This window comes from Branchiostoma floridae, chromosome 5 (assembly GCF_000003815.2).
Source record: "Branchiostoma floridae strain S238N-H82 chromosome 5, Bfl_VNyyK, whole genome shotgun sequence".
Taxonomy (NCBI): domain Eukaryota; kingdom Metazoa; phylum Chordata; class Leptocardii; order Amphioxiformes; family Branchiostomatidae; genus Branchiostoma; species Branchiostoma floridae.
In genome coordinates, this window is record NC_049983.1 from 3336657 (window position 1) to 3343668 (window position 7012).

The window sequence follows — 7012 nt, forward strand, 5'->3', positions numbered from 1 at the left end:
AGAAGATCTACCTGTTCTCTTTGAAGGCTTTGTTGATACTGCCGGAAAGTTTTTGCTCCCTGTACTAGATCCTAGGAAACCTGGGACTGGTCAGCCTCAGACGTCACTACGTGGACACCTCCAGGCTCAGGGTGAAGGAGCTTAGCATCTCCAGCATTCAGCACTGCTGTGACCGGCTTTTGCTGTCTGACGTGCCCCCCTCCCCCATATCACACCGGCGGCACTCTGCACACTCAGCGGGTCCTGTAATAGGGACCCGGGCCGGTGGGTATTTAGTACATGGTACATCAACGACAACGCACAAAGTCTTTGACCTTTATTGAGAAGTCTTAGTTGTTCTCTTTGAAGGCTTTGTTGATGCTGCCGGAAGTTTTTGCTCCCTGTACTAGATCCTAGGAAACCTGAGGGACCGGTCAGCCTCAGGCCTCACCCAGACGTCACTACGTGGACACCTCCCGGCTCAGGGCAAAGAAACTTAGCATCTCCAGCATTCAACACTGCTGTCCTCGACGTCAAGTCTGCACCAGTCCATGATGTCTGCACCGTCCGAGCTACAGATAAGGATTGAAAATATTTTACTTGCTTTTGAGAGTCAGCAAGACAATTTCCCCTGGCAGTTAGACAGAGTTAGAGAAGTCTTGCCAACAGATAGTGTTACTGCTTGTGAAGCCCTCAAATCTGCACGTTCCAAACTGTTTCTACAAGCTAGAGATAATCTTCTGAGTGAACATAAATGTGAGCTATCTTGTCTGGTTAACAGAAGGAGAGGTCAGTCACAAGTTATCCTGTTAGCCAAGGACTGTGTAGCCCTAAGTAACTTTGTGAGATTTGGAAGGTACTCGAAAGCTCTGGCTGAGTGTGTTAAAATGCCTCTGCCCTCTGTTGTCTCCGACAGCGAGGATGAGAACTTTGAACAGGTCACCAATGAGTCTGTTAGTGCTGAGACATTACCAAAGTCTAAAACTTTGGCAGCTGAAACGTCACCTAAACGCGTGGCTGGTGAGCCAGTGAAGAACAGCCTACCTCCTTCCCCATCAGACATTGAAACGTTGGAGGCTGAAACGTCACCAAAGCGCGTGGCTGGTGAGCCAGTGAAGATCAGCCTACCTCCTTCCCCTTCAGACATTGATATGTTGGAGGCTGAAACGTCACCAAAGCGCGTGGCTGGTGAGCCAGTGAAGATCAACCTACCTCCTTCCCCTTCAGACATTGATACGTTGGAGGCTGAAACGTCACCAAAGCGCGTGGCTGGTGAGCCAGTGAAGATCAGCCTACCTCCCTCCTCACCAGTCCCAGAAGTCCCGAAACCTAGTCTTGAATCCATCACACTGGAACTTCGGAATGTAGCAAACACATTGGCCTCAGTTCAAGAAAATGTGTACATGTTATCACAAGGACTACGGGATGAAAATGCGTCCCTAAAAGAAGTGATTCGTATTCTTATGACCGATGGAAAACACTCGTCCAGTACAGTCAGGGAGGACACGGAGGACACATGGAATCACGTGTCTAAAGGCCCCCCTGCAACTAGTAATCTTTTCCCTTCGAGTAGTACTAGTGTTCCCCTGTCAAACAGATATCAGTCACTTCTGGATATAGAGGAGGAGCGCAGTGATGATGAGTACCAACGTAGTCCCACGCCACAAGTAAAGAACTCTAGGCTGTTTCCCAGAAGATCAGGTTTCAGTCAAGGTACCCGTGGTCCACAGTCTCCCAGAAGATCAGGTTTCAGTCAAGGCACCCATGGTCCACAGTCTCTCAGAAGATCAGGTTCCAGTCAAGCTACCCGTGGTCCACAGTCTCCCAGAAGATCAGGTTTCAGTCAAGCTACCCGTGGCCCACAGTCTCCCAGAAGATCAGGTTTCAGTCAAGCTACCCGTCCACAGATACCCCAACACAAAAGTCAGCCCTGGAAAAGACCGGATGTTGTGATTTTGGCAGACTCCATGACGAAAGACTTGAATCCAAGGCGTATGTCCCGAAGCACTGGGAAAGTAGTCATATGTAGGACACACAGAGGAGCTCGTTTAGAGCAGGTTGAAAGATTGGCAGAGAATGATCTATCTGACATCCAACCTCAGTTGCTCATTCTTCACGTTGGGACGAACAACCTTCATGAAGACATTTCTTCCATAACGAGAAAATTCGAGACCCTGGGCAACAGTATGTCCGGAAACTCGACTCAACTCTGCTTCTCCAGTTTGGCAGTCAGAGACGGGTCTACTGTGAAAGTGAGCAAAGTTAACCAGCATCTAGCATCCTTGTGTGCTAGGAAAGGGTGGGGGTTTTTGGACAACAAAGACATTGAGCTGCATCACTTGTACGATGGAGTCCATCTCACCGCGAAAGGAACAGCTCTTCTAGCCACCCATCTAAACGACTACATCCGGCAGGGTTTTCAGGAGGATGTATTCAACAGGAGAGGCCGATGGAGCGAAGTCCAAAGGAGACTAGTGCAACTCAGTCGGAAGAGTTACTGACTCAGCAGACAGACACAGACTCCTGCCTAAACGATAATAATAACGATGAAAGACTGTCAATTGGGAACATTTTTCTTAGTAGTAGAACTCTGAGATCGGTTAGCTCTTCTGCAGCGCCCCCGCTACATAGGGATGACAATAGCAAAGATCGTAAGGAATTGCATAAAGTAGATAGCGCAAGCCAAATCAAAGTTTTATACATGAATGGTCGTAGTATCAAATCTGTTAACAGTCGGCGAAATAAATTAGTGCTGTTCCAAAACCTTGTTGAATCAAATCAGCCTTCTTTAGTGGCAGTAACTGAAACTTGGCTAACCCCAAGTATCAAAGACGACGAATTGCTTCCCAAGCGCTACTTGCTTTATCGCAAAGATCGTTGTACTGTCATTCCCGGCAAAATCGGCGGGGGCATTCTCTTAGCTGTCAATGGCAATATTCTGTCAAGAAGGAGGTCTGATATTGAACCTGTTGACGAAATCTTGGTCTGCGAAATGCTCACAGAAAAACAGGGGAAAATCGGTATCATCTTGTTTTATAGACCCCCTAATGGGGACTTACTGGCATTTACTAATAACCTCCAATATACATTGCGTTTGGCCGACCAAGAATACAACAAGGTGGTCTTATTAGGTGATTTGAATCTCCCTAATATCGATTGGTGTAGTTTGATAGGCAATTCTACTACAGAAAACCAGTTTTGTGATGTTTTGAATGATTTCTCACTAACACAGGTTAATAATGTTACTTCTAACAGTCATAACCATCTTTTGGATGTGATTCTGACTAACGTTCCTGAAAAATGTTCCAAAGTTGAAAAAGTATCATCTGATTTTCCTACTGATCACACTATTCTACAGTTTGACCTGAATTTTCGTACGGTATTCCGTCAATCAAACATGAAAAGACATGTCTACCAGTATAAAAAATGCAACTTTGATAACCTACGACAAAGTCTCAGAGACACTCTCGGTTCTCAAGGCTTTGTAGAATCTGATAGCATTGATGACTGTTGGGATACGTGGTTACAATGTTTGTGTGGCTTGGTTGAAAACCATGTACCAAAAGCTAAAATAAAAAATTCTTATTCCATGCCATGGTGTGATGGTGATGTCTACCATCTTAGAAATAAGAAGTTGACTGCATGGCGAAGGGCAAAGAAAACTAATCGCCCAGCCCACTGGCATAAGTTCCGGAAACTTAGAAATGGTCTACAAAAACTTATTCATTACAAGTACAAACTGTTTCTTGAGAACTTGGGATCCTTGGTCAATAATAATCCTAAGAAATTTTGGACTTTCTTTAAAAATAAAACAAAATCACATTGCTTGCCACAAATTCTGAAATACAAACATTATCAAGGAACGACACCTACTGATAAAGCAAATCTGTTTAACAAGTTCTTCTTCTCTGTTTTTACTACCCCTGTAGTAAATCAGCCTCTCCCTGAGATCAGTGCTTGGAGACATCCCTTCCTCGGCAACATTGACTTTACAATCAAGGAAGTTCTAGATGTCTTGCTTACCTTAGATTGTACAAAAGCTATTGGCCCTGACTCTATATCCCCAGTGATCCTACGCGAGGGTGCACACGTATTAGCTCCTCAACTTACTGCCATCTTCAACAAAAGTATCCAATCGGGCATAGTTCCAGCTAAATGGAAAGAAGCCAACGTCTGTCCCGTCTTTAAGAAAGGCAGTAAAGACTCTGTTGAAAACTATCGACCCATTTCCTTACTCAGTGTAGTAAGTAAGGTTATGGAACGTTGCATTTTTAACCGTATTTTCCCTCACCTTCAAGACCAAATTCACCCACTACAACATGGCTTTATTAAAGGAAAATCTACTACTACCCAACTATTGGAAACCTTTCAAACCGTCGGGACAACTTTGGATCACAGTGGCCAGATAGATATAATTTACCTCGACTTTTCCAAAGCTTTTGACAGCATTCCACATCACCTTCTTGTACACAAACTTAAGACATTTGGATTCCACTCGAATCTCCTAAATTGGTTCTCTGATTATCTGTCTAATAGAAGACAACGAGTAGTCATTGAAGGAGTTTCTTCAGACTGGCTTCCTGTAATATCCGGAGTCCCACAAGGTTCCATTTTGGGACCTCTACTTTTTTTACTTTATATTAATGACCTGCCCTCTACTATAGAATGTCCCATGGCCCTTTATGCTGATGACTCAAAATGTTACAAGCAAATTTCATCACCAGCTGATTGTATTTCCCTTCAGCATGATATTGACAACATGGTCGAATGGAGTGTCACATGGATGATGAAATTTAATACCTCTAAATGTAACGTGCTCACTATCTGTAGGTCTAAAACACCAGTGCTCTATGACTACGAAATTGAGGGACAAGTGCTCTCATCAGTTACGGAATTTAATGACCTAGGTGTAACTATGTCCAACTGCCTATCTTTTAAGAGTCATATAAAAAACATCACAGCTAGTGCCAACTCGACCCTCGGCTTTATTAAGAGATCTGTTGGTTACCATGCCCCTGCAAATGTTAAGAAAATCCTATATATTACACTAGTTAGGCCCAAACTCGAATATTGCTCTTTGATCTGGTCCCCCCACACTCATAACTTAATTACTTCCCTTGAAAAAGTCCAAAGACGTGCTACAAAATACATTCTCAACAACCATACAACTGATTACAGGGATAGATTGATCTACTGCCAACTCTTACCTCTATCTTACCGCAGAGAATTATTAGACTTATCCTTCCTATTTAAATGTTTCTTGGGACAATACGGTATTGACATTCATCAATATATAAGTTTTCCACTCACATCCCTAAGATCCAACTCACAAGCCAAGCTCCAGCCCCAAAAATGTCTCACCACTACGTTTAAAAACTATTTCTTCCAAAGAATCGTTCACATCTGGAACGCTTTACCCCTCAACATTAGAACTCTAAAACTTTCCCCAGTTGTTACAATTAATACCTTTAAGAAAGCAATCCTAGTCCACTATCTCTCTCTTACCAACGACAGATTTAACTCCAACGACGTATGTACTTGGGTCACCCACTGTCAGTGTCCCAGTTGTACACCTCTCTAGATATCTCATATTCCATCTTACCATTATTTCTATGATTTATTTCTTTATATTTGTTATTATTGTATATTTGCTTTTATTGTCGTTGACAAAATCATTATTATTTGATTGTACAATTGTTATTATTTGTTATCATTATGATTATTTTTCTATTATTGTATAATTTAGTTGCACGGGAGGCAACTAGTAAAGGTTTTACCTGTTTTTGCCTCCCTACCATTTTGTAAACACAATATGGTGAAGTTCAAATAAATAAATAAATAAACACACTTGTAACTTTGACAAAGACGTTCACATGTTTGAAAGGTTGCTTCTATGTGATGCAAAACCACTTCCAGAATTTGAATACGTCCGTCACCTAGCCAGCATAATTTATTCATGCTGTAGAAGAACCACAAACATCCCAGACAACCACAGTCGGTAACGACGATATTGAGTTTTGGGATAATGTGACATTATCCATCGTTGTTATTTTGTAAAACATAAAATAAAAACATCACGTAGTTCTACTGTACTTGTACAAGTCACTGTCACAACTTGAATCTTGTAACCGTAGTAGGTAAAAAGATCTCTGAATCTGATGACCCGTGCGCAACGGCTGCAGTATATTGTCAAATATAACGCTATGTACTCAAGTCGTATTGTTTTTTTTTTCAGTCCTTCCTTCTATTCTATATTACCGGCATTGAAAGGGACCAGCTCACAAAATACATGCTGTAAACTAAAGGAAGCCCTACAAAGATTTCCTTTGTAATGTATTGACGGTATTTAACAGCCAGTAATCGACGGACAATAGGTGTGAAATATTCCTCCCTGCCCCTTGCGTGCCACCAGTTTAGTGTTAATTAGTTACTCTGCATTTGAACGAGCGGACTTCATGGGCGTTGCCCTCGCTAGAAATCTACTTGTGAATGGGAATCAGAGCTAGGCCCCCTCCCCCAAACACTACAAGTTGTATCAAGTATTTTACCTTGAAATTCTTCATCCATAGCGTCGAAACAGGTTTTCTTGTGCCGCTTCAGTCACATATCCTCCGTTTCTGAGGGGCGCGCAGCCCAAAATTTGGCGCGTCAGGATCACGCGGCGCCGCCGGCCGGCCAAATCGGGGCGATCGTCAGGGAAAACAGCCCAGCGCTTCGCCGATCACATCAAAACGTAGCCCTGTTTTTTGTCGTCATTTTGGCACCCCGAACAAGAAAAAATAAAATTCGTTCGGTGATTTTTATCATTAAAGATCGACAAATCCTTTCAAGTTGACTTTTATCCCCCCAAAAAATTAATTTTTCCTCATGTTCCAGGCATCATTTTAAAGCTTGAAATGTGCTCTTTCAACATTCATTCTGCTGCGGTCTAAGACTGCGAAGCGCAAGCGCAGTAAAGTAGGGGTTCCCGGAAGTGTGGAAGCAGGATCCGAAGCCCCGACCTCCCCGCTTACACCGGCGAATTTCTGGCATT

General features: G+C 43.0%; 1 long non-coding RNA gene across 1 annotated transcript in view; it reads right to left on the minus strand.

Annotated features, from left to right (window-relative positions):
- Nucleotides 1–6724, minus strand: part of LOC118416666 — an 8762-nt gene extending 2038 nt beyond the window's left edge. Inside the window, exon 1 of the long non-coding RNA XR_004831240.1 lies at nucleotides 6528–6724. This is a non-coding gene — a long non-coding RNA (uncharacterized LOC118416666). The remainder of the gene's footprint in view (nucleotides 1–6527) is intronic.
- Nucleotides 6725–7012: the final 288 nt, after the last annotated feature.